We start from the raw sequence: 12,885 nt of genomic DNA, 5'->3' as shown, positions 1-12,885 counted from the left end.
TGCCAGGTCTGGACCCTGTGGATCTCCAGATGTTTTGGATTAGGACTCCCGTGGTCAGCTAGGGCTGATGGGAGTTGTAGTCCAAAAGACCTAGAGAGTCAATGGTCGAAGACCCCTGGCCTATGCAAAGGGAGGTAACTACAACTAAATAAAACTGCAGGAAAAAGGGTTCAGACCTCAAACCAACTAAAAAGGACCGGATTTCTAAAGCCCAAGGTTTTGGTCCAAGTTTGAACAAAAGCTTCTAGTATTCTACCTAGCATCAGAGTGGTTTAATAGCTCTTGGTTAACATTGGAGGGTGGCCTATACAATGGTGATCCAAACTAAGAGGAGAGATTTCTAACAGAAAAGTGCCAGGTAAATGGAGAAACAAAGGGTCTACTACAAAGTACTGGAGGGCCAAAGTCCAAACAGCTAAATGCAAGTCGCCTGGTTTCCATGCAGGACAACAGTTAGCTAGTTTCTCACAGGCTCAGTGACAGAAGTGTGCAGTACCAATCCATATCTGGACATTGAGCTTTTGCTGTGCCAGGTTGTTTGTCCTGGAGGTTGTCTGTTGCTTGGCTTAGTCCAGAGCAATGTCTTTTTTTTAACTGGAAGGACAAGGAGATGGCCTTCACTTGGGTTACACCAAATGGTACACCCCCTTTTGAAGAGGTGTTTTGATAACCAACCGTTAGAGTGCATTTCCCCCTACCTGGTGCTCGGAGCTAGAGGTTTTACGGTGCCCTACCGAGGTTTTCTTTATTTCACCTGGTGGCCTCACTACTCCCACCAGGCCTTGGCTTTACTCTTGGCATTTCACAAAAAGGTTTAATTAGTTGGCTTGTGACTTCACTACTCTGTCCAGTCTGGTCTATAGTTACCAGCTAGCTTTGCTTTTAATATATTCAAGGATCTTGTGGAAGGATTTCTCAACAGTCCGAACCAAGTCTCATAGGGCCAGTACTTTGGCCTTGTCGAAAAACGATGTGGACCCCCTATCAGTCTGGACCGGCTAGTTGAGAGGGTCCCAATTCCTGCCCTCCCGCCCCCCGTGTCAATTTGTTTATGGGCAGTAGACTTGTCACACGCCATGAGTCTTAAGCAAGATGCTCGCCAATGTCTTTGTGTTTTTTTTTTTAAATGTTGTTTTGTAGGAATAACGTACCAGATTTGGGCAGCAGCAAGAACCAGCCAATAGAGCAAGCACTCATCCAGCATCACATCCTGCCCACACGAAGAAGTCAGAGACTGAGGCCTGGACAAGTGAATGTAACCCTCCGGCAGCTCACACCAACCGCAGTGTGATGCATGAAACAGAGAGAGAAAGAAGGACGAGAGGTGGAGGGGAAATAAACAGACCTCTGCAGCAGCGAGGCAGACTGTGCTACACTCCCCGGCCACAAACACTGAGGATGCAGCCACAGCCCTAGATCCCTGGGGACAAAACAAATAGGTACAGACCCTGTCAAGGGCCACTCTTACTTTGTGGGTACTCAGACTGAGCTCCCCTAAAACAGCCTTGGACACCAGACTATCCGGATTGCCGCCAAAGTACTGCAAAGATCCTGCAGGGCTGGTGGGGGTGGAGATGGAGTGCTCTTGCCCACTATTTAACACTTTGTCTGATTGTACCATTTGATGATTGTATTGGACATACCAAAATATACACTTTGTCCATGCACTATAAAGTAAAGGGCACATAACCTACTTTTGTTTCAATGCAATACATGTCGAATACAGCCAATCCATATGGAATTGTTCCAAAGAGGCCGAGAACCACTCTAGATGCTTTCTAGCAAAACAAAATAATAAATGTCACACGCACCCTGGCGCAATTACATTACACGCATCTACATGGCGCAAAGAACATGGAAATCTGAGAGAGTCTGTATCGCTGGGTCTCACCCAAATAACTAAACTAGAAGCAGTGACAAACAGCACTCATGTATCACATGGATAAGACTCATAATTGAAGGACAAGAATACAACAACTTGTGCTTCACGAGCGTAGCAGGAGTATTCACTCGGTTTAATACCAATAATACGTTTAATCCACTTTAGTGTAAGCATCACCATCATCATGTTCAATACATTTTAATCAAATGAGGAGAGAAGTTGCATCGCCAGACGAGAACCAATAACTTCATGTAGCAGACTTAAGAAATCATAAGTGAGTCTGCTCAATATACGTTACTTGGTTTAAACGTTATGCTGCAAAGTATAATTGTGTTCCTCACAGCACCATTACAAAAAGTTTAAGGTCACTTTAGACATCCAATCCAATATGACCTTCGTAGAGATGTAAAATGTATTGGCCCTCATTCCGAGTTAGGACTACACCATGGAGTAAATAGCTCCATGGTTGGCAACCATGGAGCTATTTACTCCATGGAATACCGGCATGGTGAATGGAGTAATTACCGGTCCATTCCAAGGTTGGATAGACCGGTAATTCCCCATTCACCATAGCCCTTCCCCATCCCCATTTCTGCCCCCATACGGCTCAATGGGGAAGGAGGTAATTACGGCACCGTAAATTACGGTGCCGTAATTTACTCCAAGGTCACTTGGCGGGTCCCGTAATTTACTCCTGCTAAAAGCAGGAGGAAAAGAGGGACCCGCAAAGGGAACTCGGAATACAGAGGTAAGGGATTACCGCCATCGGTGCCCTTACAGGCGCCGGTAATCCCTTACCTCCAACCTCGGAATGACCCCCATTGAGTGTTGTGAAAACATTCCTAAAAATGTATCACTAAAACATATGCTTTCAATTAAATAGGAGTTTATTGCAATGGTGCAAAAGATTATACGAACGTTGCACCAAATCATTACCACTGTGTTATGTATTAAAGAAACATATTGGTTTGTTGTTTAGATGCATTGATCAACCTCAAGAGAGTTAACCAGGAATGGTCATGTTTGAGTCCACTTTGGAGTTAACCGCAGAACACCACAAGTTGTTGTATTAAGAACTACCATAACCTATACTAATTTATGTGTGGCTTTGACCCATGTGGATTGTACTTCTCACAAAAAATTGAAAATCAACAATTGTACATTCATATATTCAGGACGAATCTGGTCACCTGAAGAAGTCCAGACAAATAGTACATATAATTGTCGAAACATGCGTGTTGACGCTATATATATATATCGAGTTGTTCTAAAAAAAATCCCCTACTTGTGTAACATATTTAATGTATTTTTAACAGTTTTGGAATTAGTCTATGGTCCTTGATCAAGCTTTTTTCTGGGCACTTAGTATATTCATTGTTTATGTACAGCACTCACTCTACTTAACCACACATCATTATCCCCTGGAATCTGAATTCATATATATACTGATTCAAGTATTTTTCCTTCTTTTACGTGATGCACAGTAATCTATATGAAATAAGTTTAAACGTGGCAAACCACCGACTGGAAGCGTCTGCCTCTGAGTTCATGTGTGTGCCTTTGTGCAGCTTGCAAGAAACAGGAACATAGTGAGAGTGTTCACTGCCTGTTTCTCAGTGACTGGCAAAGGATCTCGGTCAAGCTCCGGTTGGAGTCCATGCCAGAGCTTTTGAAACTGGCATATGCTGAATATGTGCTCCAGCTCAGTGAGTGAATCCTCAACTGGGCTCACAGAGAAGAGAACAATCATGCATGCATGCATGCATGCATGGTGTTCTATTAGTACCAATGTTTCGACTTAGGAGGGGCTTTCTAGATCCTGGGAAAAGGGACACATTATTATTGGTTCTTCCTTCCATTAGCCATAAGGCCCTAATTTATCACGGGTCCTTTCACTAAAGTAGATGCAGTCTACAACCCAGACTTCCACAATGATGGGCGTGGGAGCTCTGTGGGTTTATCATTAAACCACCTCCAGGGTTGCATCACTGAGTGGTTGGCTTCCCCTGCCCCCCACAGAGCCCTCCAGCCACTCTCTGGCCTTAAACTGGTGACTTTGTAACCGATGTAAAGGACACCAGAGGTCGCTTTTGTCACCTAAATAAAGGCAAAGATTGCAATCCAGCTCACATCTGAAACAGTTTAAGTTGAGCAGCAGTGACCATACTAACTTGTAGATCTTAATCCTGCTATAGATAAAACATTAGATAAAAAGGCAAAACACTAAGAGGTGAATATATCTCACAAACCCCTATAGACAATTCCAAATGTAGAGTATGTTGTTTATGGAGGCAGTCACACAAAAGTTAAAATATTCATTCTATTTACATAGACTTGATTCCTACTTATGAAAACACTTTAGATCAGGTGCTAAATTGGTTCCTAAACAAATCAGATTGTGATTGAACTGCTATGGATCCCCAATTGTGGGGTATCTATCCCAGAAAAATAGAGGCTGCAACACAGAGTCCAGTGTGTCACTGACTGCATGGTCAAAGAAATAGCTATTAAGAAAATGATAAAGAATTCTAAAATCTCTGCACTTACAAATGATGTATGGTAGGACAGGGGCATTCCAAATGATTCAAATGTCTATAAGAGAAAGTAGAAAGTAGAGTGGCTAATCTAAAAGGGTTCCATTAACTGAAACCACAGGCATAACAAGCAACTTTGGTCAATGTTGTGCCACACTATACATTAGCAACATAGAGTACATCACAAGTAGCATACAGCAAACACGGATAGACCAAAAACATAACAAACCAATTGAGCTCCATCTAATTCAATACCTTCAAAAAAAATCTCCATTTAGGACTTGCCGAACAGTCCATGCAGCATCACAAGAGTTTAAATCCCCAGAGGCGCTGCCAATCAAAATGCACTCAAACATAACCTGTACATTTGCTGTAAACCAGATCGGTTCCTTCAAAAAAATAAACTCAACTCATAGCATCAAACTATTACTTCATACATAACCATGCCAACAGCAAATAATAGTTTACAACCCGGAATGGCAATTGGACAGATTAATTTTGGACCAGGGCAAATTACTAGGTACAATATATGAATGGCAATGGCGCAGCACACTCAGGAAGGCCACAAGTGATCACTACATTACACTAAACAATGAAACATCCAACTCCTACAATTAAATGTTAAGTGTTCTATAAATAAACAAACCTAGAGATATTAACAAATCTGCCAGTACTTTCCAACATGGATAACCTACTAGTTTTCTTTAAAACAAAAATATGAAAAATACTTGTGCAACGATCCTTCGGTTGGCGTCAGTTCTCAGGAGGGAGTCTCTTTCCATGAAGCCAGGGAGGTGTGGCCGCTAACCTATAGTCCCCCTGGGGGTGGTAACATGTGGGAGACCTCATGTGGAGGAACTCCCCCTCCCCGGGATAAGGACCCAAGTCGGAGATACGGCCCCTTTTACTCCCAATCCCTCAAGTGGACTATCACACCACATCCACCTGGGGCTAAGAAACTGGCTCTGAGGTACAGCCTTGTTAACCCTCAAACCCGCAATCCAATAATAACACCAGGTTGTTCCAAGGGTAACAATTATCATCCCATGACTTGGCCTTACCATTCTTTCACTGTGGAGACCCCAAAGTCTATAAAGAGCTCATTTAGCAATGCTAATATGTACCACTGCGATATCAGTTCTTATAAGTCTGTTGGTCATGATGTTAAGAAGACTATGCTAGACTGATTAGCTAATTCTAACCTTTACCTTAACAGGACTGAGACAAAGCAGACGGATGACAATACAAACAGTATACCTGACTCAAGTACTAGCACAAAGGATCTCATCAGAAACAAAGATCACCAGCCATGCAAGTACTGAGAAGAAATGGCCCTCGGGAGCCTTAAGGAGCGGTCCACGGAAGAAGCACGAATGTTATAGACTTTCACAGAGAAGTGGTCATGGGAGGCTCATAAAAATAAACAATGTACTAAACACCTGGTCTCCGGCAGCTGCAGAAGACTGCAGGTGTGCTGTGCACCGAACGTGGGAGATTCATACCTGCGTCGCTGATCCATAGGGAAAGAGCTCCAAGGATGCTGGCAGTCTGCAACATCTGATGATCGGGAGGTCTACAGGAGAGGAACTGTGCACAGCAGTGTCAAGAGGAGGAAGGAATGCAGATGGCAGCCAGGAATGCTGTTGCACAGCTGCAAGAAAAGCAAGACGTCAGAGAAGCATAACCGAATGCCTGCCACCCCAGGACGCCCTGGTGATGTGCCAAAAAACCCAATAAGATAAAGGGTGGCATGGAAGACCCAAAGGGGACACGGGGCGGCTCACAAAAAGGGTGTGTGCAATTGTCCATAGGCACCTTTGCAATGATGGCGCTTGGGTAGCACGGCAGTGGCAGGAAGCCTACAAACCTTCTCCTCATCGTAGTGGTGGAACTAAGCCTGTTGACCACCAGGGAAGGGTTGAGGAGTCCAAGCACCATAAAGAGAACTTGAGAGGGAAGAGTCCCTCACGATAATGGCAGTCATAAGCCCACTGACAGCCAAAGGAGGGGCAGGGTCCCGAAACAAAATACAAATCATCTTCCTTGCAGCAGTACTTGGCAGGGAAGTGAACCACGTGGGCCAGATCAAAGAAGAAGAGATGCCAGAGTTGTGGACCTTCCTAACACTTAGAATTGGGTATTGTGGGTGTGAAGCCTAATCAAGACAACCAGGGTAAGTGAGTCATTCCCCCAGGTTGTAAGGTATTGATAAAAAGCTAGCAGGAGAAGGGAGTCATTCTCCTGGTAACCTGGACCGGCAGTAGGTTCCAAAAAGGCCTGGGGAAGGGAGTCAAAGTACTTCCATTGCTGCTGCAGGAACCGAAGTGCCAGGGAGAGGAACATCAAACCGAGTGCATCGCTTTTAAGTCGGACCCGTGTTTCAGGAAGATCCCCCAGACTGTGCTGGACCCTAGATGCGAGAAAAGTCCAGAGTGGTATCCATGAGACTGCGGTGGTGCTATTAGCTATAGACGCGAGGAGCTGAAACCGCAAAGTGCCGCTGAGTTGAAGTTTGCCCATTGCTGCCGCAGACCTTCAAGTTATAGTGCAGGAGTCCCAAGACGTCCTCCCCACGACTGAGGCCCAGGAACAACAGAATCTGCAGAGCTAAACAGGAACAGAAGCCAGCTGGGACCATTTCTTCTAACCAAAGTTACTGTAAAGTTTAAGAGGACTTACCTCTTGTGGTGTAGCCTTACTTCTTCCCAGTTGAGGCTTGACTTGGTTAACCTTGCAGAGTTGCTTGCAGCTTTGCCCCTCACAAGCCTCCCAGCGTGTGGCCCTTCAAGTGATTTTATTTCTACAAACTTTTCTAAAAACCATTGTGCAAGACTTACTTACCTACAAAGAAGATCTAGACTTTGCTCAATTAACATTGGCTGCCCTGGCTCCCTGAGAGACTCTACTTACCTCTGACTTTGTGCGTTTACCTTTTGTCGTAAATCTCCCCGAGTCTCACCTGGGATCGCTTCTTGCTCTGTTCCGCGGGAGGATTCCTCTTGTGGACGGATCGGGTCTTGTATAGACTCGCTCGAGTCTCGTCCGGCTGCAGAGCGCGCTCAGAGTTCCGGGAAGGCCGCTGTTCCAGGATGTCCAGGAAAGTGGGTAGCGGTTGCTAAGAATGGGGATTCCAGGAGTCGAATAGAGGGAAAGGGAGAAGGAAGGAGGAAGGAAACCAGGATCTTGGATAGAAGATTCGCCGAACAGCACACACGTCAAGTCACTACCTAATGATAGCGTTGAGACGCGCAGGGCTGCAGTGGCGTGGCCAATTTATAGGACGTGCCGTGTGCGACGTGAAAGCTGGTGTGAGGCTAGTCGCTTGTTGCGGCCATGTTGGGAGTAACAAGGAGTACAAGCCCCGGCGCGATAAGGACCAGGAGGTCCAGAAGGGGCAAGTTCTACGGTTCATGACACCTTTCCCCCAAGAAAGGGATAATTTAATTTGCATTGGAGTGTTCAGAAAGTACTTACCAGTCCAGGAATTATTTGTTAAACTTTTTTTTTTTAATTTCCATATCCAACCTTTGCACCAAACTCAATATTGCTCTAAATGTACCAGTGATAAATCAATGTCCACAGTGTCCTAGCTATTTAAGTCACCTGAGAGTGTAGTAAGTGTCAGTGTGTCATCCCCAATGGGTATCATCGGATTAGAAAAACTAAGAGTGTGTTTTGAAGTATATTTTGGATTGTTACATGTTTTGCTCCCTTCTGAAGAAGGCTTATATTATATAAGTTAATTGTTTAATCATGAAACCTTGAGTGTAAGATTTGTTTGAACACTTGTCACTGAATCTCTGTGCAAAAATCCTACTGCTCATATGGACCCCTCTTAAGATAAAACTGGCTGCTAAGGCACACTACCAACCTGTGTAGTACAGACTTATACCAAAGGTTGGGTTAACTATTGCCAGGAGGACAAAGTTGCTGTAGTCTCCCAAAGGAACTGCACACAATCTTGCCTAATAGTTTGGAACTTTAGCATCATGTGAGACACAAGACTGTTCCATGATTTGGGAACTGTTTCAACAAACCGGGAACCATAACCCAGGAGAAGGGAGTCATTCTCCTGGGACCAGAGCAGTACTGTGTGATGAATCCTTAGACATTGTCCGTCCTCCCATGGGTGGGGTCGCTTCCCATGGGGCCAGGGCGGTGCAGCGACAGTAAAATAGTCCCCCTGGGGGTCGTGCATCATGGGAGGATCACATGGGGAGGGGAACCTCATATGAGACCGGGGATGACATCTCGGGGATGACGCAGTACCAACCGACCCTTTACCAACTCCCTCACCCTCTCACCCTGCGAAGGGTAACATAGTACCGCATACCTCAATATATCTGTATAAGGTAGACAATTCTCAGCGCCTTCCTACCTGGCAGACAAAATTACCAGATGCCAATCAAACAGACTCACATGCACCGCACAAACAATTGCTAGCCACACCTAGATTAGAACGAGTGAAAGTAGGAGGTAGCAGTTTCCCCACAATAGCTGTGAAACACTGGAACACACCATCAGCTAGACTAAGATCTGAAGAATCTTTCTGGACCTTCGGAAAACAACTCAAAACACATCTATTTTCTCAGGCAACCTGTAACTAAAGCCTACCCTCCAGTGATCAAACCCTGACAGAAGTTATCACTAGTAATCTTAAAATGGCTGCAATAGCATGCCATCTTCCATTACTGTATTCATGTGCTTTATCTGTAAACATATACATGTCTCTGTCTATCTGCCTATGTAATGTCTTCCTATGTCAAGCTCAGCGCCCAGATGCCCCTGGGTTTGGTATGCTTTATAAAATGCAAAATAAAATAAATCTAAAAATGATACATCGCTACCTTACACTGCGACGAGGAAGAGTAGGGACTACCTATGTGGGACCCATTGCCAACTTGAGACGAGGAAGACCATCTGCAACCCAGTATGGAAAAACCATAATGATACTGGGACAAAGAGGCGCAGATTGCTGAAGAGCACCCCGCGGAACCAACAGGAGCAGACTAGTCATTATGGACGTTACGCAAGTATAAAGACTGAAGAAGGACTCAAGTCCATCAAGCCCTCCCTGGAGGAAACGCAAAGGCGAACACAAGAGAAGGAGGAAGAAGGCATACCGGGATGCCGAGAGGAAACTACGCCAGTGCCTAACAGCTCTGGTGTGGACAGACCTCTTGGAAAGCCAAGCGGAAGAAGCTCTGGCTCCTGCTCCTGAGGTCCATGAGCATGGGAAGTAGGAGCAGCGCCAAACGTAGAAGGCTTTGCATTGCGGAGCTGCAGCAGATCAGAAGAAGCGCTGAGAGGCGGGGCAGCCTCACGGCAGATCACAGGCACCATGAAAACCCCAGGCCCACCGCAGATCATGAGAAAAGGTACGCGGGTAGAAAGGGAGGCACCAGGGCTCCAAGCAAGTGATGGAGAGGCGGTAAGAAAGAAGCCCAGAAGTAAGGGTCTGGGACCCTGAAGTAAACAAGATAAACTGTGCAGAGTGGCTAAGCATCCTCATTGCTCCTCATAGTCACAGTACCTTGCAGGAGAGTACAACAGGTGGACTGTGCATAGAGAATAGAAGTGCGAGTCTGGCACCTGCACCCACAAAAATAACCCAGTATATTCTTGTTGCTCGTCATAGTTACAGTGCCTGGTAAGAAAGTAAACACAGGTTAACTGTGTCTAAAGAGCTGGGAAGTAAGAGAAGTATCATACCTCTTCTTCACCACAGTACCTGGTGAGGAAGAGTGCCAGGTTGACCAACCAGGGTCTGGGACCCACAACTAAAAAGTTGAAGAAACCAGGGGAAGGGAGTCATCCCCTCTGGTGTTGTGGAACACTGGGTAGAGTCTTGCCCACTGGCATTATTGGGGTTGAGAAACAGAGAAACCAGGGAAAGGGAAACACCCCACCTGGCCTGTTTCAAAGGAACTTTAAAACCCTGTGTTCAGAAGAAAAACACCATTCTTCTGGACCCAGCAGAGACTTTTTATCCTTAGTTGTTTTCAAGTGTTAGGGAAAGAAGCCGGAGTTGACACGACGGTGGACACTTATTATTTTGGGTATTCTGACAGGTTCCTTAGTTTATAATTCAAAGCAGGGAAACCCCCTCTTAGTATTAGGGATAGGTAGGGTTTTTCCTTTTCTTTGGGGTATAATAAACGTTTGCAGCAATCACCATGCCACCTTTGTGTCAATCCCTTACTTCTACATCTTACAACAGACTTATTCTTTAGTTTCTATTGTAAGGAACAGAAGTAAGGTTTTCTTGACATAGGACGGTGGACACTTGAGTTGACAGACATCCTGACAGTCACTTTGTCTCTTTATTTGAGGCAGGGAAACTCATCTTAGAATAGGGATGGATCAGTTTTCTTTCGCTTTCCCATTCAATAAAAGAATGTAGCCCTAAATAAGCCACCTTTCTATCAGCCTCCTTCTTCGTACCCTTACACTTGATCCTCTACTCCGCTGCATGAAAACCGCCACCCCGCCACCCACATTTCCCACATGACCAATGTTACAATCCACCATTCATTTTTTGGGCCTTAATGCCCTGATGTTTGAAAACAAGATAAAAGCTTCCAAGGCAAGGGCCTACCTGCTAGAGGAAGGGTGTGCAACTGAGTGTAGGCCATCTGCCCCAACGTAACTAGAAATATGCATGTGTTGTCCTACTAGACAGGTCTCCCATTTGTATTCGCACAACTGTAGTGCCCTGTCAAGCCCCAAACAGTCAAACCTGTGACTAACCAGGAAACAGACATTTCTCCCTGGCAGTTGGTTGGCAGGTTGAGCCATGGCATCGGGGGTCACACTAGATCTGGGAGGCAAAATGATTAATGGTCTGCTTTTGGGGCACCTGCCCTGCCTGCTGTATTGCTTCACAATCTCAGTCTGGCTAAGTCAGGGACACGGAGGCAGGCAGGTCACCACCACAGCCTGCGCACACCTGTATTTCCAGCTCTGGGTCACAGGAAACTCGGCATCTTTACCTGGATGTGTGCAGAGCTTGCAACCGCTCTACAGTCAGCTCAGACTCTGCACTGACCAGGTTACAGCTCAGAGTAGGTACGCATGGTTGATAGTAAAAGCTGCTTTGGGATTAGAGAGTTGAAACAGGCCGGTGTACAAAATGGCACCATATGCAAAGTGTGCATACCTGGGCACCATGGCAAACATGAAGAGTCTACTTTTGGGCATTATAAAAACCCCAATTGGTGAATTATGCAATCTTGGTAAATTTGCTTTGGAATTTATTTTGGGGAGTCCATGTAAAGTGTTCTTTAAGTCCTATTAATTCTATAGTTCCACCTAGCTTGTCCCAACCCACATGTTGGATACACCCTAGTTATTCCAACATTCTTGCATTAAAGAATTACTTTCAACAATCACCCTCAACCTCAGTGAGTTACTGAGCATATTAGTTCTGGGTTTGTACTTTAACGCATGAACCATGTAATAGCTGCTGTTTGTAGGCCAAAGACCTCATCGCCTAGCACCCAATATTAAGTCAATCATGCACCAGCAAGATCCTGAAGAATAAGGTAATCTAACAAACTGAACGTTTAATAGATCAACATCTACCCTTAGGGTGACCAGACACATTTCAAACACAAGGATCACAGAGGGATTCCCCTCCTAAATTGGCTAACATGTAGCATTAATACTGCTCAGCTTCTGCAAAGTCTAGGACCAGCAGACCCCAACATCCTGTTAGAAGACCTACAAAAATGGAGGAGAATCTCAATAAAGGGTATAGAGTGGGTTTAATCCTTTATACAGAGGAATTAACAGATTAGGATAGACTCTATCCAATCATCCCAGAAAATGGTTAACCGTGTGAAACACCTGAAAATATTCCCCTTATTACCCATTACCCTACACAGGTTTCCCATAGCACGTGTGATCTAACACCACCCCCTACATGTTCAGGTGTACAGAGAGCTCCCCCAGATCCACCTCCAACTAGACCACTGGCCTTTGACCTCCTCTAATCTTAGTCAGTATCCAGCCCATGTCTATTGTGGGGAGAAGGAAAGACACCTCTGCTCTAATGAGACTGAACTTGGGGTTCTGATGGTGGGGAAAGCAAAACAGAGCAAACGTTAATCTAGCTACATCCTTTCACATGCTTCATTCACAGACCAATTGGTAAAGAAATCACTTTCATACCTTTCAACCCTTCACTTAAAATAGCTGTGATGACAACACATGCCAAACTGTTATTGCTCTGGTAAAAAACTGTTCATCTCATACAAACAAATCAACCGATAACATGAGCCCTGAATTCCTAAAATATCAGGATCACTTCAGCAATGCAGCATGATCTATAAAGAGCAGGGTTCGAAATTGAGGAGAGCTGAAAGCTATTTAGCTCCTGCTCGTAGGCTAGAAGAGCCTAGTTAGCTTAACACCAACAGCTAGCAGGTGCTCGTTTTTGCTCCCTAGGCCAACTGATGCTGTACAAAC

At 45.1% G+C, this 12,885-nt stretch overlaps 1 protein-coding gene across 1 annotated transcript in view; it reads right to left on the bottom strand.

The window, feature by feature from the left end:
- Positions 1-12,885, bottom strand: part of CFAP47 (cilia and flagella associated protein 47) — a 3,369,192-nt gene that overhangs the window by 3,065,237 nt on the left and 291,070 nt on the right. The window lies entirely within an intron of this gene.

This window comes from Ambystoma mexicanum, chromosome 7q, assembly GCF_040938575.1.
Source record: "Ambystoma mexicanum isolate Mex_15411 chromosome 7q, UKY_AmexF1_1, whole genome shotgun sequence".
In the NCBI taxonomy this organism is placed as follows: domain Eukaryota; kingdom Metazoa; phylum Chordata; class Amphibia; order Caudata; family Ambystomatidae; genus Ambystoma; species Ambystoma mexicanum.
Note: the sequence above shows the minus strand (reverse complement) of the source record. Positions and strands in the feature narration are given on the sequence as shown.